Source organism: Budorcas taxicolor, chromosome 17 (assembly GCF_023091745.1).
Source record: "Budorcas taxicolor isolate Tak-1 chromosome 17, Takin1.1, whole genome shotgun sequence".
Taxonomy (NCBI): Eukaryota; Metazoa; Chordata; class Mammalia; order Artiodactyla; family Bovidae; genus Budorcas; species Budorcas taxicolor.
Window position 1 is genome coordinate 671,684 of NC_068926.1, and position 24,218 is coordinate 695,901.

General features: G+C 37.2%; 1 pseudogene; it reads right to left on the reverse strand.

Annotated features, from left to right (window-relative positions):
• Positions 1-6,953: 6,953 nt before the first annotated feature.
• Positions 6,954-24,218, reverse strand: part of LOC128062542 (ankyrin repeat domain-containing protein 26-like) — a 57,925-nt pseudogene continuing 40,660 nt past the window's right edge.

A 24,218-nucleotide genomic window follows, 5' to 3' on the forward strand; every position in this document is an offset into this window, starting at 1 on the left:
GATCAATGGAACAAGACAGAAAGTCCAGAGAGAAACCTATGTACCTGTGGTCAATTAATCTAGGATAAAGGAGGCAAGACTATATACAAAGGAGAAAAGACAGCCCCTTCAATAAGTGATGCTGAGAAAACTCAACAGCTACATGTATAAGAAGGAAATTAGAACACTCCCTAACATCATACACAAAAATAAACTCAAAATGGACTAAACACCTAAATATAAGACAGGTCCTGTAAAACTCAGAGGAGAATATAGGCAGAACACACTCTGACATAAATTACAGCAGGATCTTTTTTCATCCACCTCTTAGAGTAATGAAAATAAAAACAGAAATAAGCAAATGGTATCTAATTAAATCTAAAAGCTTTTCCACAGTGCAGGAAAGCATAAACAAGACAGACGACAACCCACAGACTATTTGCAAATGATGCAATTGACAAGGGATTAATCTCCAACATATTCAAATAGCTCAAAGAGCTCAACAGCAAAAAACAAAGAACCTGATCAAAAAATGAGTATAAGATCTAAATACACATTTCTGTAAGGAACACCTACAGACGACCAAAAAGCACACGAGGGATGCTCAGAAAGGAAGCTCCGCATCACTAATTAATACAGAAATGCAGAAATACTATAATAAGGTACCATTTCATACCAATCAGAATAGTCACCATCAAAAAATATACAAACAATAAATGCTGGAGAGAGTGTGGAGAAAAGGGAACCCTTCTACACTGCTTATGGAATGCAACTATGTACACCCACTGTAGAAAACTCTATAAAGGTTGCTTACTGGGTGTATATATGGAGAAAACCATAATTCAAAAAGGTATATGAACCCCAGTGTTCACTGCAGAACTATTTACAATAGCCAAGACATTGAAGCAACCTAAGTGTCCATCAATAGAAGAATGGATAAAGAAGATGTGGTACACACACACACACACACACACACACAATGAAAATGGAATATTACTCGGCCATACAAAGAAATAATAATGCCATTAGCAGCAACACAGATGGATCTTGAAATTACAATCCTTAGTGAAGTAACTCAGACAGAGAAAAACAAATATCACATCACTTACATGTGGAATTTAATAAAAATAAGCTTATTTACACAACAGAAACCAACTCACAAGATCTCAAAATCAAATTCTGGTTATGAAAGGGGAAACATGAGGGGAAGGACAAATTAGGGGATTGGGATTAACATATATACACTATTTTCTAGTAGTCATGTATGGATATGAGAGCTGTACAATAAAGAAGACTGACTGAAAAAGAATTAATGCTTTTGAACTGTGGTGTTGGGAGTAGACTCTCGAGAGTCCTTGGACTGCAAGGAGATTAAACCAGTCAATCCTAAAGGAAATCAATCCTGAATATTCATTGGAAGGACTGATGTTGAGGCTGAAGCTCCAATACTTCAGCCACTTGATGTGAAGAGCTGACTCATCAGAAAAGACCGTCTTGCTGGGAAAGATGGAAGGCAGGAGGAGAAAGGGGACAACAGAGGACGAGAGGGTTGGATAGCATCACCAACTCAATGGACATTAATTTGAGCTAACCCCACAAGATAGTGGAGGACAGAGGAGTCTGGCGGGCTGCAGTCTATTGGTCACAGAGTCAGACACGACTGAGTGACTAACACGTTCACTTTGAATATGGAAAACTTAACAGTGCTGGTTTTTAAATCACTCAAGTTAGCTGCAGAGAAAATACTTAGTATCAAAAGTACTTAGATACTACTGTTTAAAAGTAGTATTAATACTACTTAAAAGTAGTATTTTTTAAATACCATATAAATTTTCATCATACGCACAAAAATATTTCCCTTTAATAAAGATTTTCTCATCATGTTTAATGAGAAACAACTAAAATGTCATGAGAACAGTCCAGAAGGGAAATTTTTACTATTTATCTTTCAGATCATTTATTTTTTCTTCAAAATCTGTACATATTCTTGTGATGTTTTCAAAAGCAGGTCCTGAGACAGATTTGACCCATCTGTAGCTCCTAGAGGAGATAATCCATAGGACTCGATTTAAATTCAGCAGCAGCTGGAAAGAAAAAGGATAACATTCTTTCTCTAAAATACTTGAGTTAACTCAGTATTAGTAAAAAAAAAAAAGAAATAAACAAAAAAAAAAAAACCTGAGATATTTCTAAGTGCTCTGAAAAATGAAACATATCTATAAATGACAGAAAACAAAATACAAGATTACAATTATATAATCAGCCCACGGTCCCACATGTGGCTAAGTATCAGAGCTTCTGGCTTTCTCATTCTTCATTCATTTACTCAATGACTATCTGCTAAGGTGTTGTGACAAACACTGGAATTACAAGATGAAGGTGACCCATTCACCCTGAGAAATGATAATGCCATAAACTGTAAAAATAGATGAACAGACAATTTCCATACGGAGTCATAAATACTAAGACAGGTATACAAGATGGCACGAGGAACACTCAGAAGGGACAGCCCGCTTTGTGTCAATACTGCCAGCTTTTTGGTGGAGGTGCTATGGAAGTAGCCACCTGAAGGACAGGAAAAAGTACAAGAGTCAGAGGAGAGAAGCATGTACAAAGACCAGAGGTAGGAAACGAATCTGTGGGATCCTACACAGTCTGGCTGTTTAGATGCACAGCTAAAGGACAGAGTAAGGTGGTAAAGAGATAAAGTCAACTACTTTGGAAGGACCCAAACTGATGCAGGTGTTTGGAGCTTTTCCTGAGGGCAAGAGATAAACTAGTGACAAAGTCAATGACACAGAAATTATAAAGTCACCCACCAAGTGACAGCTATGCAAACATGACTGCTTGAGTCTGGGTGTTCTAGCCTTAACCACTACCAGACACTTGAGACGTTGATGAACTCCATGCTTTCTGAGAATGGTGTCCGGGTGCGGATGGACAGTTCCACAGCGATGGCAGTAGTAGAGAAAGGATACAGCCAGAAATAAATAGAAATACATAGAACATTTGAGATTTTTTTTTTAATTATGGAACATGATGAATAAATGAGGAAGAAGAATATTTTTCACTATGACTGCTCATGCTTTCACATTTTTCATTAGCTATGTATAAGAAGAAAACATTTAACATAGCATCTGTTATCCAAACAATGGAAAGAGATGCCATTTATTGTTTATTTCAGAAATCAATATCTAAATTTAATTCATACATTTTGGCAACATAGCTTTTCTTAGTTCTCTAGTTATACTCCTGTCCAACTCCTGCCACATCCAAAATAAGTCAAATATTATTTATCTTTAACTTAAGCAAGAGACATTATCATAGGAATGTTATACAACTTACTAAATGTGACATTTAAATAATACTTTTAGAGACTAGACCTAATTTGAAGATTACTTAAGTAGAAAAATAATCATATAAATAAAAGAAAATGTATTCCTACTTATTCCACTTATAAATAACAGAGAACCTATATATGGAACGTTAATCTGATAAAAAGTACAATAAATATCAGTCTATTGAGTAGACATAATTTCAAAGAATTACAGAATGACCCATGATCCTAGGAGTGACCCACAAGATTACTATCTTTTCCCCCTAACAGCTCCTGCTCTAAATACACCTTTATTTTGATTTCTAGGTGAGGATCCTGTTCAAACGGAGGCAATAGTTTGAGTTGAATGTTATTAAGAAGAACACATCTGCAGTTTTCTTTAAACTTTTCCATTTAACAAAAACACAGGACCTCTGGCCACTCCTTTGGCTAAAGGCTTTATACTTGTCTCTGTTTTATATAATATGGTTCCACACAAAAGTTTGTTTGTTTGTTTTTTAAGAAAGGCTTTTACTTTGGAAAAAAAAAAAAAACACAACTTTTTTTAAGGTATGAGAGTCATGATTTAGGCAAAGTTTATAATTCTACAAAAGAAGTAAGAAAGCCAATGACTTTCTTACTGAGTCCAGAGTCCTATGCCAGCTACTTCCTCAGATTAAGAAAAAACACATAGATTTTTAACTATAACGCAGAGAAAATGAATATGTAAAACCTTCTTACATAGTTCAATAATGCTTGTGGCATGACATGACCTAGTAGCTTTTTAACTAAATCATGTTTTAAAGCAAGAACAAGAATAAATTATTGTCAAACTCCTATATGTAGCAGTCAGTTGATATAGTTAATTTATAAAGTATATTTTTTTAAAAAACACATGACAGGGAACTTGAAGGAGAAAAGTTTCAAGGTAAGGACTTATACTCCTACCCTCCTTATGAGAGGTGAGGAGATTTACCTAACCAGTGAGTTTGGGAGAAAGAACTTCTCCCCAAGTGCTTGCTTGGTTCCAGATCCCTACTTTGAAAAGATGTATGTGCCCACAGCACTGTGAACTTGGGTGTGCAGTAGGTAGCCTGTGTCTGGGACTGGGGTCAAGCATTTGCTTCCTCCTCTTAGGCCTGCATGGTGAAGTGTCTGACTTGGGATGAAGTGTTCGGAGGCCTACTGTGACCGCACAGCTACAGCACGTCCTCCAGTTTCACAGCTCTCAAGTACTAAGACCCAGTGTAGATGCAGTGCTGTGAAACCTTAATTGCTCTCCTACGATGGCAAGAAGCCAAATGAGAAAAAAGGTTGAGACTGAATTTAACAAGGGTTACTTTTCCGTACATCACAAACATCAGGAAAACACCATCAAAACCATAAACCTGTGTGCATTGACTGAAATGGATATTTTAATCACAATGATTGAACAGTGAAAACTGGTTGCAATTTCAAGACTCCCCATCATTGCCATCTTAGATACCATTCATCCAGGTGATGTCAAGATAGAGATAAAGTAAGCTTCATTTATAATGTTTAAATGTTTGAATTAACTACAAATCTAGAAATATTCTACAAATGTGCAGCAAGATTGTTTTTTTTTAATTTTAAATAAAAATGCTATAGGTAAAATAGCAATTAAAGAAAATGACGTAAATGTCATTTTTGTAAGAAATGACAAAATTTATGTAAGAAAATGACAAAAAAAATGTTAAGCTAAAACTAGAAATTAATGTTTTGGTTTAGTATTGTAAGTTTATTTAATTCATAAAAAGGATTTATCTAGGATTCCTTTAAACAAAAAGCATCTATTTATAGTTAGTGTTTAGACACCAGTGATTCACTTATGCTTAGAGGCAGAAAAACTTCATTGGGTACAGCAGAGCTTGAAAATGATTATGAACCATTGCCAACTGAAATCAATTAGAAAGGAAGTGAAACATCTGAAAGAATACTTTTGGATATTAGGCAATAAGATTTCATTTCTAAAGTAGAATTTAAATGCAGCTTTTCAAGAAATTTAATAATTTAGTAAGTATCTCTGTATGCAAGACAGGAAAAAAGACGCAGCTGTCTATAACGGACTTTTGGACTCAGAGGGAGAGGGAGAGGGTGGGATGATATGGGAGAATGGCATTCTATCATGTATACTATCATGTAAGAATTGAATCGCTAGTCTATGTCTGACGCAGGATACAGCATGCTTGGGGCTGGTGCATGGGGATGACCCACAGAGATGTTATGGGGAGGGAGGTGGGAGGGGGGGGGGTTCATGTTTGGGAACACATGTAAGAATTAAAGATTTTAAAATTAAAATAAATAAATAAATAAAGAACTCTGGGACAAAAAAATCATAAAATTTCTGTCTCCTTTATTAGCACAGCTAATTATGACTTTTACTCAGTGTTCAGTTCAGTTCAGTTCAGTCACTCAGTCGTGTCTGACTCTTTGCGACCCCATGAATCACAGCATGCCAGGCCTCCCTGTCCATCACAAACTCCCAGAGTTCACTCAGACTGACAGTTGTCACCTTGTTCTAAAGAAGTACACACGCGTCTAGGGCTCTTCAAGTAACAAGTCACAGTTGGGAGAGGAGAGAAAGGGCATCAGAGAGAAAGGGAGGTGGCCTCACAGTGACACCTGCTGCCCTCTGGGACACACCTGCCTCCAGGAAACAGTTCAGGGATGAAGAAACACCCCATCCCACAAAGCCACTTTCAAGCATTTGCTTTCACCACCCTTGTATACACGTTTCACTCTTGACCTTGGAGAAATTAAGCTTTTGGCTCTGAGGAATCATCTAGAGTCACAATCTAGAGGGGAGGACAAGAAAGTCAATAGGTGATTGAAAAGAGCTAAAACAGCACCAAGAACAATTACAAGTATCCCCTGCTTTTCCAAAGTTCACTTTATGTTACTTTACTTCTAGGAAAGGCCTACATCAGCATCTGTTTTTGATAATTTAAAAAAAAAATTTAAGAGACTATTTGATTTCATATAAAAAGGTTCAGTGTACATTTTACAGTAAAAGGCATCATGCTCCCCAAGCAGGGATACTGGCCCAACTGGGCTCCTTCCCTGGAAGCCACACCCCACATCTCAGTGTCAAGTCACCACAACCCCAAACCCTATGTGGGAGCACCTGTGCTTCACTTGTGCATATTCATTTTAGGCTTCAACTAGCAGAACATGCCCTCGGGTACCTACTTCTTTGCTGTATGCTGTTTTGGCTTATGAAAGGCTTCCTAGGAATGCTCTGCTTTCAGACAGTGGGGAAACCTGAACTAAGCCCTGGAGGTGCCATCTGTCCTTTCCATCCTCCACACCCCCCTCTCAGTCAGGTCACCATACTATTTCTAGCCACTCTGTGAATTATCCTGTCTTTCACTCCTGTGTTGTGTTAATTGCCCCCAATTTCACAAGCATGCCTTTATGCAGTGTGCTGCTGCTGCTAAGTCACTTCAGTCGTTTCCAACTCTGTGTGGTAAAACTTAAAAGGACACAGTATTAATTGTTTGTCTTAGGGCTCCCTCTAGCAGTGACCATCTAGTTAGCCTTCACTTCCTACTAATCTCATGAACTGTGCTCTAGAAAAATTAGGCTTTAGAGACAAATTAATTAACTAAATTTACGTTCTGTGATTCTGTGTTTTGACTTATCTGTCTAGTTTACCTTCCAATGACTTTCTAACTTCTGGTTCTACAAGGTAGAGTTGCTTATATTTTTCCAATTCTGCTTTATGAGAATCTTCTTGCAAAGTTTTCACCTTGGGGAGTTCAGATTCCAAGTCTTTATTTAATTCTGAGTTCCAGCTGACTTCTTATGGAAGCATTATTCTTCTCTTGTAATTGCTCTAAGTTCTCCTGAGAGCTGCTTGTATCTAAGGCAAATTTTAAAAGATAACATTTTAAAAATAATCAAAAATAAATAAATAAATAAATAAAAATAAAAATAATCATTAACCTGGAAAATGATATTTGCTCCCTTTAGTTTTGAGCCAGTGATTCAGAAAGCAATTTTAAAGGTTAAAAGAAAAAAGCAGAAGTTTAAAACAATTATCATCAATGTGAAGTGAATTACATGAGAATTATAAAATGAAAGTGGAATTATTGTTATAGTGGTGCTTATATAATCTGATAATTCAAAGAACAAGAGGATCAACTTAAAATTTTAAAAACTGAACAAGACAACTTAAAAATAATTCAAGAGGATGGTACCAGTTCTAAACCACAATATTTTCTTTTCCTCCTAGTAGTCTTGTTTTATACCAATTGGTCTTATAAATGAAAGGATTCTCTAGTGAGAATCATTCTGATAGGTCAATTTGGTGATAACCATGATGGAAACGGAAATATTTAAAGGGAGAAACAAGTGTCCCCTTCCTTCCAGAAAACTACCAAACCAACTGCTCTAAGGGAAGTAGAGGAAACCCATAAGCTGTATAGATCCAAAATGTAATTTACAATGAGGTGAATTCAAGCACATGACAGATGAACAAATTAACCTGCAAAATAGGTTGACCTTTCATTTCTCTACGAGATCCTGTCTCGCCCTTTCTTCAGTCTCCCCTTTATACTGCTCTGCTTGACTGTGTTCTATCATATTCATTTATATATGACTTCTGAGGTTCACTACTTCTTGCTCCAACTTCTTTTTATTCTTCTCTAGTTTTTCACATTTCTTTTGCATTCCTTTCATAGATAATAACTCCTCTCGAAGAACTTGATTTTTTGCATCCAGGTGCAGACATTTTGAAGATACAGTTTCAAGGATTATCAGTCTTCAAGAATAAAATGATACTGTTTGCTAATGAAGAAAGTGGACTGAGCACAGCCTAACTAAAACCCAGGATCAAATAGATATGATGGTATCTGTATTGTAGAATGTAGGACCAGGGATTACTCAGAGAATCAAGAAAGAAGTTCAAACCACCAAGAGGCACAAAATATATTCTTCACTGTCATCATCTTTGTCACAGAACATTTGCACTTGATTTTATACTCTTTTGTATTTTTTTTCCATAAAATGACTACAAGTCACCTCTTAGTAGAATGTCTCTTACTCCTTCCCCCCATCTTAATGCCCCATGTTTTAAAGAAGTTTGAGGGATACTGTATTGAGTTACCTAGGGCTGGGTTAATAAACACTTCCCAAACGAAGATTGTGAAAATAAGACTTTGATTAATAAATATTATAAATATGGATTCTAATCCCATAAGTCTTTTTCTGAACTATGAATAGTTTTTGCTAATTTGAACTGCATTCCAAAGAAAAATAATTCAAAAGGTTAAAGAAATCCCATCTCCTAATAGCTTAGTGAGATGATCCATACATTTTCCTGAACAACAACAACAAATGCCTCATTTTGGTAACCATTTGTTACTTTTCACAGAACAGAACATACCAAACAAAACAACAAACAAAATTTGCAGGAATTTCAGTGACACCGAGTTGCAAAGAACTTTCCTTTAGACAGAATGATTACTCGGTAAGTCGAGGTGAGTGGAGGTGGTGGTATTGAAACTGTCTACAAATTCTTTGACACTTTTCTCTGAAATTCCCTCCCCTTAAATATGTGCTGGCCTCAGTAACTGATTTCTACTGGACAGAGTCTGGGGAAACTGACTTTTGCTCTGTGGGCAAGCCCACCCTTAGCATCAGTCACTACGCTGCAAAGAAGTCCAGACCACATACTGAGCACCTTGTCAGTGCCCCCACTGACCGCCCCCAACTAATGTCTCACCCAAAAGCCAGCTCCAACTGCCAGACATGTGCATGAACTAATCTTCAGATGACTCTGGTCCCCACCTTCACGACATCCCAGCTGATGCCAACTGGAAAAGAAACATGCTGGCCTCACTCACTGAGCCTTGCCTCAACACAAATTTGTGAGCAAAGTAAATGCTGTTTTGAGCCACTAGGCTTTGACGTGGTTTATTATACAATTTGCTGGCAATAAATACCTGGCACAGATACTAATATTAAAAGTACCATTAAAAAAGAACTAAAAGATGTGAGAATGCCTTTCAACCTGGAGGTAGGTGAGATCTGAATGGATGCAAAGAAAGAAATGAAAACCCAAAGGGCTTCATGACATGGTAAACTGAATCCTGATGGCCCTTAAAGAGGCTGCTGGTGACAGCTTCTAGGCAAGAGAAGAAAACGACACTGAAACACAGGGGAAAGGAAACTCTTGCTGAGAACCAGCTGAAAGTAACATCAATGAGAGGGATAAGCTATCAAAAAAAAAAAAAAAGGGGGGGAGTATTATAAAATATAAAGGAACAAGGCTCAATTATATTTGGGTTCAATATCTGTAATCTCCTTTACAGCATCCCCACATGTCCAGTGGTCACATGATGCTAAAAGAGAGAAACAGCTTCTGGGCTAAGATCAAATCTAGGGTGCTGCCAGGAAAACATGGTCTAAAGGTGAAGCCTGTAGACTGTAAAACCCTTCATTAAGACCCTGAAAAGACTTAAGGTGGTGCCTCAAATTCCTTTAAAGATCTTAAGGGCATAAGAATTTTAAAGGCATTATCCTACAAAGCTTCATAAGAAGCCCAAGGTGCGGAGCTTCTCTCAAAAAAGATTTGTGAGGGCAGCCTCTCCAATGATGTGAATCCCAATCCAATTCACAGCACACTAAAAGCTTTAAAGAGAACCTTGACAGCAAAAAACAGTGCTTGGCCTAACAGAGACCACGACATACCAATGAGAATAGGCCTTTGGGATTTTCTTTGAAGTTCAATAAAGAGGAAGCTGGCTTAAGAAACATGACTCAGCTTCAGATAGAGGTCATTTCTTATAAAAAGGACAGCACACAGAGCTCAGAGGGTAGAGCACAGGAGAAGCACTCCTATGGGCAGGACCAAGTCCTCATCAAAGAGCTGGCAGCACCAAACTGGACCTCAGAGCTGCCATGGACTACGGTGCCTCCCGTTTCCCGTTTCTGGACGGGAGAGTCCAGTCATTCAGCAGAATGGTGGGGGTGTGGGTGGCAGATAACTTGTCCCTTTAGTTCTCAAGTCTTAGTACTGAGAGGGTTGTGCTCACAGGGTCACACTCTAGAAATCACACCCAGAAACCTCATCCCCATGTGTCATCAGTACCTGATGAAGATGGTAAGACCTCTACTTGAGCCTGGGCCTCACACTTAACAACTGAGATTTGTGAGGGAATGAGTAGGGAAAAGGGTATTTTTCATTGGAAGGAATATAAAAAATTGTGGCCAGTGAGTTACTGTGCTAGTTTTTAAATGTACCCATTAGTTTTTAAAACTTTATTCTGTAAAAAAGGTAGAATATAGGCCAAGTATAAGTGACTTGCTCCTATTGAACAGAAGATGATTAAAGTGATGCTGTGTGAACTGCAAAGCGAGGTTAGACAAGGCGGCAGAGCTTTTTCCTGGCTCTCAACCTGGGAATCAGGCTCCATGTTGCAAGTAAGCCCAGGCTGCAAAGAGAGCCTAGGTGTTCAGGATAGGTGTTTCACTTGTCTGCCTTCACCAAAGTCCAGCCAACCACAGATACCAACTATCAGACATGGGAATGAACACACCTTCACCCAATTCCAGTCCCCAGCCCTCGAGCTGCCCCCATCTGAAGCCAAGGGGACAAGAAGCCAGCTGTCCTGGCCACCGTTTCCTAAGTGTAGATTTTGAACAAAACCAATGTTGTTTATTGAAGCCACTAAACTTAAAGCTGATTAGGAAAAAACAGAAAAATGGATTTTTGAAAAAGAGAAAATAAAAGCATAACTTAAATGCAGGTAGAAACTGATCTCTTATAAACTGGAATATAATAAAGGGTAAGAGTTTTAATGACAATGTTGAGGAGAAGAAGCATATAACTAGAAGAAAGACTTAAGAACTACTCAGGAAGAAGTTTTTTCAGGGTTCCCTTCAATTACAATTTCTTACAAATAGGCAGGTGTGACTCAGAATTTCTGCTCAAGTTTGAAAACAATGAAGACTAGTAAGCAATGAGACATATGATTTGAACTATAAGAAATAACTAGAAGTAGTTTAATTACCAAAATCAGACTTTTGACCTCATCTCAATTTACTGAAATTCTAAAAGAGGTGGGTAGCTTTGAGTAGTTACTAATCTAGAACTCAATCTTCATTGTCCTCTCCTCAGAGAGAGAAATAAAACACCACGAGATGCCACTTCATACTTGCTAGGATGGCTATACTCACAGAGGCAGGTAATGACTAGTGTTGACAGGAATGTATAGAAATGGGAACGTTTTACATACCTTGGATAAAAATATAAAATGATGCCGCCATGCTGGAAAACAGTATGGCAGGTCCTCAAAAGGTTAAACAGAGTTGCTGTGTAATACAGCAATTCTATTCATAACTGTATTCCCAAAAGAAGTGAAAAAATATGTTCACATCAAAGCTTAGACATAAATGTTCACAGCAACATTACCGACATTAGCCAAAAATTACAAACAACCCCAAAGGTCCATCAGATGATGAATGGATAAATAAAATGTGGAACGTCCATACAATAGAATATTCAGTTCAGTTCCGTTCAGTCGCTCAGTTGTGCCTGACTCCTTGCAACCCCATGAATTGCAGCACGCCAGGCCTCCCTGTCCATCACCAACTCCTGTGGTTCACCCAGACTCACGTCCATCGAGTCCGTGATGCCATCCAGCCATCTTATTCTCTGTTGTCCCTTTCTCCTCCTGCCCCCAAGCATCAGAGTCTTTTCCAATGAGTCAACTCTTCGCATGAGGTGGCCAAAGTACTGGAGCTTCAGCTTTAGCATCATTCCTTCCAAAGAAATCCCAAGGTTGATCTCCTCCAGAATGGACTGGTTGGATCTCTTTGCAGTCCAAGGGACTCTCAAGAGTCTTCTCCAACACCACACTTCAAAAGCATCAATTCTTCGGTGCTCAGCCTTCTTCACAGTCCAACTCTCACATCTATACGTGACCACAGGAAAAACCATAGCCTTGACTAGATGGACCTTAGTCAGCAAAGTAATGTCTGTTTTGGAATAAGCTATCTAGGTTGGTCATAACTTTTCTTCCAAGGAGTAAGCGTCTTTTAATTTCATGGCTGCAGTCACCATCTGCAGTGATTCTGGAGCCCCAAAAAATAAAGTCTGATACTGTTTCCACTGTTTTCCCATCTATTTCCCATGAAGTGATGGGACCAGATGCCATGATCTTCGTTTTCTGAATGTTGAGCTTTAAGCCAACTTTTTCACTCTCCTCTTTCACTTTCATCAAGAGGCTTTTTAGTTCCTCTTCACTTCCTGCCATAAGGGTGGTATCATCTTCATATCTGAGATTATTGATATTTCTCCCGGCAATCTTGATTCCAGCTTGTGTTTCTTCCAGTCCAGCGTTTCTCATGATGTACTCTGCATAGAAGTTAAATAAGCAGGGTGACAATATATAGCCTTGATGTACTCCTTTTCCTATTTGGAACCAATCTGTTGTTCCATGTCCAGTTCTAACTGTTGCTTCCTGACCTGCATACAGATTTCTCAAGAGGCAGGTTAGGTGGTCTGCTATTCCCATCTCTTTCAGAATTTTCCACAGTTAATTGTGATCCACACAGTCAAAGGCAATTATTGAGCAATAAAAGCAAGGAAATACTGATACATATTAGATGTACCTTGAAAATATTATGCTAAATGAAAGAAGGTGGTCACAAAGGATCCCATATTGTGTAATTCCACTGACACGAAATGTCCAGAAAAGGGACATCTACACAGTCAGGGAGTGGAGTCATGTTTCCCTCAGGCTGGGAAGATCAGGAAGGGAAAACTGGCACAGGGTGATTTCTTTGGAGGGTGATGAAAATGTTCTAACGTGGTAATGCCTGTATAACCCTTTAAACACAATAAAGTTACTGAACTGTACAGTTTAAATGAAAGAACTGCATGGTATGTTCATTAGATTTCAACAAACCTGTCACCAAAAACAACGGATACTTTGGGGTCATTAATGCTGTGCTACTCAGCTTCAGATCACCAGCCACGATACAAGACAGAGAGAGTAAGAGTGTGTCGTTTTTATCTAAAAATGATATGGGGAAAAGCTGTCTTTTTTACTGGTGTCCAACCTAAAAAATTAACAGGCAAATCTGTGTTTCACTGTTCAAAGCATGGAATGATAATATTTCCCCAAATTAAGTGACTTTGGGGTTCTAAAACTGATTAAAAATTACCTTATGTTTTAGCATATTAATTTGATATCCATTTCCATTTGACTGGTTTTTAAATCTCCATGGAAACTAAGCTCTCCATTTTCATATTCATTTAACTTCCTTCTTGTCATTTTTAAAATTTTCTTAAATCTGTAGAAATGTATAGAATGAGTAAGTTCTTTAAGAGCAGATATTTAATAATTAAACATATATGTTCTATCAGATAAAGCAAACAAATTTATAAATTATAATCCTTTCTCATTATTCAAATCTAATATTCCTTGAAAGCATAATAACTTAATTCTAATCTTAGATAAATATTATGAAGAAAAATTTTATCACATTTAAATATACTGTGTGTGATATACATGAGTTCTTATAACTAAGTTAACATCAATTTTTAGCATGCTAGTGTGAAATATTAATTTATTATTAAATATTAGTTATAAACCAGAGATTAGTATTCAAGCTAAAGATGAAGAGATATGATACATGAGTGTTATTTGAAAAAACACAAGACACGTTTGTTCCTATTGACCACAGCCTCTACAAAAAGAAAAGAAAGTAGATACAAAAAACCAACAAGAGTCTCACTCAAAATTGAAAACAAAAGAAAAGCCTTTGGAGCCTGAGTTAAGCAGGAAATAACCAAGGCTGAGAGTTTTAGAAGAAAGGAAGTCAGAAAAGAGGGTGTACCAGTCTCTCCAAGACTGTTTTAAGAGATGTAGAAATCTTGCCCAGCACATTGTTAACAAAATGCAAAGCAATGTAGAGAAAATTAAAAGCGAAAAATATTAATGAGAATCAGAGAAGAACTCTTTGTATAATCATCACTTGGCATCCACAGAGGACTGGTTCAAAAATCCCCCAACACTCAGTGGATACAAAACCCACGGATGCTCAAGTCTCCCTAAGCACATCTTCCCTATACTTTCAGTCATCCCTAGATCTCTTACATTATCTAATACAATGTAAATAATTTGTAAATAGTTATAAATAGTGTAAACACTATGGAAATAGTTGCCAGCTTGAGACCAATCCAAGTTTTGCTTTTTGGAACTTTCTCAAATTTTTTCCGCTGAATACTTTTTATCTTGGGTTGGCTGAATCTGTAGATGATGAGGATTAACCGTACTCAGCAAGAAAAACAGAAGCAGTTTTTTATCTTACTGATCAAAACATGGTCACTAATTTTATTATTCTTTAAGTTACACATAGATTTTTATATGTACATTTTATAACTAAAATTTGGGGGCAAAAAGAAAATATAAGCCAAATCAAGATACTTTTTAATGTTGTTCAACAATAACACAGGTAGGTTTTTAGATAATAAATTACTTGAATGATGAAGGGAAGGAACACAATTAAAAGAAGGCAGGATTACCAAAAAGAACAAAGATACTTTGCAGAAGTAAAAATTCAGCATAGATGATGAGGAAGAGAGTGATATTACTATATGCAGAGGCACAGTTGTTACTGTTTTAGAAATCATTACAGATAAGTATAACACTGCTGCACTCAAAAACATTTCAGATTGTGCTGACTTTCCACAGTAAACTTTGAAATAGGATAACGTGTTTAATTATGAAAATACACAAAAAAATGAATTTGTGTCTAAGGTTTTAAATAAAATAAAATAATTGAGGTTATCAGAAATATTAAAATCTTACCCAGTAATCTTTTTTTCTAACTCACTGTCTTTCTTCTTTTCTTGGTCCAAGCTATTTTCCAGAGATTATTTTAATTTAATGTATTTCTTTAATTGTTCCTTTTCATCCTCAGACTTAGAAAAAAAACAATTTGAGAAAATTATTTTTAAATACCTAGAGAGACTTTATATTCTTTCTTAAAAATATTATTTCTCATGAGTTCACAAACTAATATGAATTTATAGTAAACACAGTTATTAAAACTGATTGATGCCAATAACAGATTTCAAAATTGATGACTTTTCTTAAAACAACTTAAAATTATTTTTCATTTCATCATTTATCTGGAATTTAAATTGCCAACATTTATTTGTTAAAAATAGAGCCTTTTACACATAAAATACTAAATGTTAATGAAAGGTTTTTAAAAGACTGCCTATGTTTACATTTTACTTTCTAGAGATGTTCTAAAATAATTTTCATAATTGTTCAAGATATTCCAGGTTTTATTAAGTCACACCTTACTAAACTAATCTTTGAAAAATTCCCATGCAACCTCATCTCTTAAAAAAAAAAATCCAACAAATGAAAAATACATTCGCTCAGAAAAATGGTTCTATACAGACATAGTATTCATCCTTTTTTTTTATTTTACTTTACAATACCATATTGGTTTTGCCGTACATTGACATGAATCCACCACAGAAGTACATGAGTTCCCAACCCTGACCACCCCTCCCACCACCCTCCCCATATCATCTCTCTGGGTCATCCCAGTGCACCAGCCCCAAGCATCCTGTATCCTGTATCAAACTTAGACTGGCGATTCGTTTCTTACATTATAGTATTCATTCTTAATGAAGAGAACAAACTACAATATTTAAAATGATTCATTCTCAAAAATCTCACAGAAAGATCTGGATTACAAAAGAAACTCAAAATTCTCAATCAAATCATTACTCAAATTTCTGGACTCAAATAGATGTTTATGTACCAATGTTCAAAGCAGCATTATTAACAATAGTCAGAAGGTGGAATTTCATTGACAGATGAATGAACAAACAATGTGGTCTATATAAAATATTGCTTTTGGACTGTCACAATTTTTTAAATTAAAATCTTACTATAAAAATCATTAATTTTATGAATTCAGTCGACTTCTTCAATAGAGGAACCACAGTACTAGTAGCAAGCAGTATCAATAAAAATACAATAAGCTAATCAATGAAACTTTTCACATTGTCCAAAATATCCTTATATATTACTAGTAAAAAAAATTAAAATCCTTTCTCAGTATGACAGAAATTAAGAGGTTGACTCACCAATCTTGTACTTAACAGGTTTTTCTGAAGCTGTTCAATTTTGCCCGCTTGCTTTTTTTTTTTTTTAACATTAGCATTTTATTTTTTTTTTATTTTTTTTTTTATTTTTATTTTTACTTTACAATACTGTATTGGTTTTGCCATACATTGACATGAATCCACCACGGGTGTACATGCGATCCCAAACATGAACCCCCCTCCCACCTCCCTCCCCACAACATCCCTCTGGGTCATCCCCGTGCACCAGCCCCAAGCATGCTGTATCCTGCATTGGACATAGACTGGTGATTTGATTCTTACAAGATAGTATACATGTTTCAGTGCCATTCTCCCTTGACTGTAGTTTGTAACTCGGCATTTTCAATTTCAAGCCTAAAATGCAGATTTAAAAATAATTATTCTCACACATAAGATTATTTTTTTAAAGATTTTTCTTGGACATAGACCATTTTTAAAGTCTTTATTGAATTGACTGCATATTGCTTCTGTTTTATGTTTTGGTTTTTTGGCTGTGAGGGACGTGGGGTCCTGGCTCCCCAACCAGGGATCAAACCCACACCCTCTGCCTTGGAAGGCATAGTTTTAACTCTTGGACTGTCAAGGAATTCCTTCACACATAGATTTTTAAAATATCACACTGTTTTTGAACAAATATCTGCAGGTTCAATTACATAGGTTCTTAGAATTTTGCAAAGTAGATGATTTGGCAACTGTACTGTTTTTCTGTTTGTGACTAATCGCCTTCCCTGGTGGCTCAGATGGTAAAGAATCTGCTGGCAACGCAGGAGAGCCAGGTTCGATCCCTGCGTCAGGAAGATCCCCTGGAGAAGGGAATGGCAACCCACTCCAGGATTCTTGCCTGGAAAATTCCATGGACAAAGGAGCCTGGAAGGCTAGAGCCCACGGGGTTGCACAGAGTCAGACACGACTGAGCGATTAAAGCTTTCACTTTTTACTTGTGGATAATGTGCAAAATATGGAAATAATGGGGGGAAATTATGCATCTCAAAAAAGCTCAAAGCTGAAATGTTACACAGCTTCATGATAATATGTTTATTATCACTGTTGATCTATTCTCATATTATACTGTTTATCTGCTTTATACTTATTTTCTACGCTGCTTTAAATCGTACTTTTGGACGTGATCCTGTGTTTTCTCAGCACATCTCACAGCCTCTGTAAGTTGATCCTGTGCTTCTTCCACCTAAAAAAAAAAAGAAAAAACAACTGTTTTAACTACTAATAACCTAGTAAATCCACCATCATTGGTTTTTTTCTCTTTTGTCTGCATATTGTTAACAGCTGCTTTCCTGCCATACAGCAGAGATGAGTTGTTACAACAGACACCTTATAGTCCACAAAGTGAAAATATTTCCTGTCTGCCCTCTACAGGTTACTGACCTCTCCTCCAGCACTCAAACACAACATCATCCATGCTTTAAATCAGATTTTCTCAAATAAACACACAAATTTATAAACTACTCAAATGGGGAAAGACAGAAAACTACCTTATGGTAAACAAATATATTTTTTTTTTATCCAGGCTCCACATAGGCCATCACTTTAAATATTCACATATGTAAATGACCACAGATCTTCCAGTAGTTATGAGAGCTAACACTGCTGTTGGTGACAACCTGGTGTGAGGCAGTAGCTACACAGGAGCCAGAATGCATGGGCCTCTGTCACAGTTCCATCAGATCTGAGCTGCGTGTCCTAGAGCAAATCACTTAACCTTTCTGTATCTCAGTTTCTCCATCCATAAAATGGAGATAATGGTAGCATCAATCTCAGTGGGATTTTTGGAAGATTATATTGCGGAGTTTACATAATGTACTTTAGAGAAGCATATGGCTCCAGTATTGCCAGAAGGAAACCCGCTCCAGTATTTTTGGCTGGAGAATCCCATGGACAGAGGAGTCTGGTGTGCTACTGTTCATGAGGTCACAAAGAATTGGACACGACTGAGTGACTAACCACATACATAAACTATTTAGAAGAGGAAGTGGCATAGAATAAGAACTGTTTGTAATTGGCATTATTACGGTCACTGTATTTTATCTGCAAAACAATTTGATATATCAGGCAGATGTCATGCCAACAGAAATCGTCTTCAACACAAGTCACACTGAAATCACTCTCCATAACCATTGCAAATGGCAGTAAGGGTGAGCATGAGGCCCAGAACATATGCATCCAGTACTTCAAGAATGTTCACTGACTCCACTAACCAACTAGCAGTGCTCTCCACTTATAATTTGTAACTTACTTCCTCTCTGTACTATACAGTGGACAATGACCACAGGTTAATATGCAAATAGCACCTCCTGGATAGAGTGGTACAGAACTTACGTGACCACCAGAGGAAGTGTGGTCACTGCCATGGAAATATTACCCTACTGCTAAATCAAAGTTTTCTGAATCAATTCATTCCCAGGAACTATTAATGTCTAGCAAGTACTCTGATGAGAAAATTAAGGTTACAAGCTATGGATATCAGAGAAGCCAACTCCAGAACCTCACAGTTGGTGAAAGGCTAGAAATCCATAAATCCCACTTCTGGCTGCATAATGAAAGAAGGAAATTTTACATTTTTATTTCAGAGTCAGGGAAAAAAAATGAGCGTTTAATTGAACAATTCTATTCTATTAGACTAATAGAATTTAGTTTCTTAATAAAAGTTTTACTATGACCAGTATCTCCAAGAAGAAATTATTGGTATGGTAAAAAGTACTTAGTTGTGTCCTAACAACTGTTAAGCTAAAATATTTTCCATTTATGCAGACAAGTATTGTGCATATCAGTAAGTATTCCCTGTTAAACCAATGTATACTTAGACAAGATCCTCCCTCGTGAAAAAAAAGGACAATATAAAATTAAGGGCTAAAATATTCTTCACAGACTAGATGAGAAAGGCTGAAGAGAAAAGGCTCAATGAGAACTGGACCATCAGAAAAGCTCCATGGATAAGAGACTGGGCACCAGGTCTGAATAAATGGAGGACTACCCAAGAGAAAACAAAACTGTGAACACCAAAAGGACAGTCTGAGCAAAGGCCAAGAAAAGGTGAGATCAGCCAGTTAACTCTGAGGATAAAATCCAACCACAGGAAAAGAAAGGCGTGTCCACACAGAAACTTGTAAATCAGTGTTCACAGCAGCATTAATAGCCTCAAAGTGTAAACAGCCCAAAGCTTCATCAACTGGTGAATGGATAAATGGCTTAGCCACATACTGTTTATTGTTTGACAATTAACAGAAATAGAACTGATAACGTGCTATAACATGGATGAAACTCAAAAACATGACACCAAATGAGAAAAGCTCACCACAAAGCAGCACACACTGTGTGATTCCATTTATATGAAAGCCCGAGACAGATACTACACTGGTGTTTGCCTGGGGCTGAGGGAGATGGGGGGCCATGAGGGGCAGCTAAGGGATATGGGGTTTCCTTTTTGGGGTGATGGAAAGGCTCTAAAATTGGTCACAGGTGACAACTTTCTACACAAAAAAATAGTGAACTACACATTTTCAGTGGGTGAATTGTATGATACATGAATTATATTTCAATAGCTTTTTTAAAAATCCAATGGCAGGGTCTAAATAATCTTCTTAATTCTCTATTTTGGATGTACATACTATACACCATCTGAGTACCTCCAGGCTTTTATAATATGTCTAAAATGAAAAGAAGGCATTGCTTAACTTCAACTAGTTTGTATAATACCCTTTCTGCATAAGTTATTCTGAAATCTATGAAATAAATATATATACACAGTCACTGACATAAGTGAAGATGAGAAATGATAATTTCCTGAAACATTCCATTAAACATTCTCTGATTTTATCTGGCTTGCCGTATCATGGCAGTACAGGTATCACACCAAAATAGTATTGTTTCAAAGAAACAGTCTCTCAACTTCTGTGAAGAATGCCGCACAATTCTTAACTTTCCTTAGGGTAAATAATATAAGAAAAAATATATATAATGCAAATGGCAGAATGAAAGTCAAGTTTTAGAAATGAGTGCATTATAAAGAAAATAAAATTGTAGTAAATTACTTGCAATGAAAATACAAAAGAAAGCTGTCCATGAAAACGAGTGTCCTAAAACACTTTATCCTACATATAAACAGTCAACACATTCACTTTCATACATACCTGACTTGTGAGTTGACATAAGTTCTTCTTTAAATCCTGTGCCTCAACTTCTAAGTCGGCACGATAACGTGACAAGACCTCCAGTGACGCCTCTGATATAGACTGCTTTCTGAGGGTATCAGCCAGTTCTTGTTGAAGTTGTCTCACAACCGCCTAATAAGATGCTCTGTCACTGAGTTTATCAAATCACTTTACTATTACATTATGTTAATAATAGATAACTCCAACATATGTACTTTGAAAATTATCACCACAGATAGCAACTCACCTTCTTTTTCCTCCTCACTGAGTTTGGTTACAGACACAGAAGGGGCCACCCTCCAGCCTTCCTGATATTAAGTTACTCAGACAAAGGATGCGGCCCCACTCTCCATGCCCTGCCCCTCCCAATAAATGTGCACAGCTTCACCACCTCATGTCCAGAAATGAGTGTGTAGGTGGGAAAAGTGATGGAAAATTCCACACTGTGGAAACATTTTCCTTTCCTTCTTTATTAGAAGCTTTCTTTAACTCAGAGATCTTCACATATTCCAACCAGTGCTCAGATCTTTCCAATAGATTCCTACCTCGGCAGAAAAAATGAAGCCATTCCCTTGTTGTTTACTCCAGTACTTTGGCCACCTCATGTGAAGAGTTGACTCATTGGAAAAGACTCTGATGCTGGGAGGGATTGGGGGCAGGAGGAGAAGGGGACGACAGAGGATGAGATGGTTGGATGGCATCACTGACTCGATGGATGTGAGTCCGAGTGAACTCCGGGAGTTGGTGATGGACAGGGAGGCATGGCGTGCTGCGATTCATGGGGTCACAAAGAGTCGGACATGACTGAGTGACTGAACTGAACTGAACTGAGTATGTCTATATTAATCCCAAACTCCTAATTTATCCCTCCTCCCCACCTTTGCCCTTGGCTAACTATAAGGACCTACTGGAGAGCACAGGGAACTCTACTCAATATTCTGTAGTCACCTACCTGGGAAAAGGAACTGAAAAAGAATGGATATATGTGTGGGAATAACTGAATCAATTTCCTATACATCTGAAACTAACACAAAATTGTAAATCAACCATATTCCAATATAAAAGAAAAATGAAGTTTAAGAAATACGGTTGCTCCCATAGCCTTCAAGGAGCCTCGATATCCTGGCCTCCACCTGCCTCCAGACGGCAGCCCCCACGACCCTCTCGCTGACTCACTCTATTCCTGCTGCTCACGAGTCCTGCCATCCTTCATTTTTAGTGGACAAACGTGTATTCAAATGATACTAATTGATCCTTAAAACGAGAATTATGAGCAAACTGTTTGTAAACATGCTCTAAGTAAATAACATAAATAGCAGTGCGAAGACTAAATCAGGAATAGTTTGGCTAAAGCTCACAACTCGAATCCCAAATTATGATTCAATGACAAATAGATGCCTTTAAAGTGTTGAGAGGCCATAAGAAAAAATGATTCAAGGTGGAAATTTTCCCAAGTTAATTCAAATTGATATCAATAAAATTAAAATTATACCAACAAATATGTCAAAAAGGTATGAGAAGCTACTGAAGCCAAAGTACAATATATAAAATATAGCATCTGGGAAACCTGGAATTAACTGTCAAGGTAATCCATGTAATGAAACTTAATTTTGAAATATTCATTTTAGGTTTGAGCATTTCATTTCTCAGCTTCATCATGATACTGAAATGTGGTAACATAAAGATTAAAATTCTTATCCTAAAGGAGTAAATTACTAATACTATCTATATTAATAATTTAGAACTGAATCTCTTAACATTTCATAAGCAATAAGATGCCTCTACTCAAAGTAAAGCATCTCTTGGGTCTAATTTTTATTTACTGGATGCAAGGTGTGCTTTTAGGCTGGTGTAGAGACCATAGATTCACAGCCTATGTATTTTTTATGTTCAACTAGATTCAACATTTAGCCAGAATCAAGAATCACTGTGAACTTTCTTTCAGGAAGTCTGAGAATTTCTTCTTCTGGATACTCACTTCTCTTTCTGCTTTCTCATTTTCGTACTGACACATTCTCTCTTTTAAATGAATACACTCCTTGATTAACTCCTTGTTTCTTTCCTCCAGCATCAGATCTTGTTTCTCACGTTTGGCCTGAAGTTTTCTCACAATCTGCTGAAACTGGTCTTGGATGCTAATGACAGTCTTCTCTTTACTGTCAGCTCGGTTTTGTGCATCGTCCAGTTGCTGTCGGAGCAACATATTTTCACTCTGGAGTCAAGATAATTTCTCCTCTAAGGATTCCTGCTTTCCAATATATTTATTCACTTTGCCTTGTTCATTCTGATACGTGTGTTCAGTTTCCTGCTTTTGACACTCTGTTTGGCTTAGGTCTCTCTGGACACGTTCTAATATCAAAATCTTTTCTCTGAGAGAATCTCGTGTGATGCAGCTTAATTTCTAGGTTAATGAACTTACTTTCCACTCTAGAAAGTTGCTGGGAAAGCATCTCCTTGTTATCTTTCAGGTTAGCCACATCGGTCTTCATTTTGTCTTGCAAGTGTAACCACTCATCTCTTGCCCTCTGGAAGGCAAGTTCCAGGTCTCTTTTTGATGTCTGACTTTGATCATGATTGTCTGAGGCAGCAGCCAGTCTAGAACGGTAGGATTCCACTTCCATTTCCAGTCTTCATTTGCTTTCTTTTTCGTTCTCCAGCTTAGAGTTTAGCATTGTATTCTCAGCTGTCAGAGCATTAAGCTGGCTTAATATATTGGGATATAGTCTTTGTTGATGATTCCTCATTCACTTTTATTGCCTTTTGAAGATATCATTCTTTCCTTTTACAATTTCAATGTCATCAAAATATTTCTTTTCCTTTTTCCCAGTGCTGATTTTTCACTGCATCTATCTCCAGTCTTGGCATGGCAAGTTCATCCTGCAGCACGTGGTTTTTGCACAACAGGTCTTTTGCTTCTTCACAACTATCAGAAACCTAAGTGAAACAAAGGAGACTTTTAGCTAGTACTCAATACAGTGACATTCCATGATTTCCTCTCAAATGAAAAACTAACCTCTATGTTTATACAATGAAAAGACTGCACCAAGTGTGTCTCCAAATGGAAAAAATAAGGTTCGATACAAATCTCAGACTTTATACAAGCAGAAATACCCAAAAGTTCAAAAATTTAATTGAAGACAACAAATCCATGAAAGTATAAAAGAAACCCCAAGAGACTTTTCAAGAAGCTCAGAACTGGAAAGGCTTTTCTTTGAATTACAACAAACTTGGGAAGGCTTAAACAAAAGATGTATAGATTGGACTACACTTAAAAATTGCATCTGATGTGGTATATTTGTACAACGGAATACTGCTACTGCTGCTGCTACTAAGTCACTTCAGTCGTGTCCGACTCTGTGTAACCCCATAGACGGCAGCCCACCAGGCTCCCCGTTCCTGGGATTCTCCAGGCAAGAACACTGGAGTGGGTCAATGGAATACTGCTACGCCATATAAAAATGTAATGCTATTTGTATCAACAGGGATGTTGGACCTAGACATTATCACACTAAGTGAAGTAAGTCAGACAAAGACAAGTATTATATCATACTGCTTACATGCAGAATCTAAAAATGAGCTTATTTACAAAACAGAA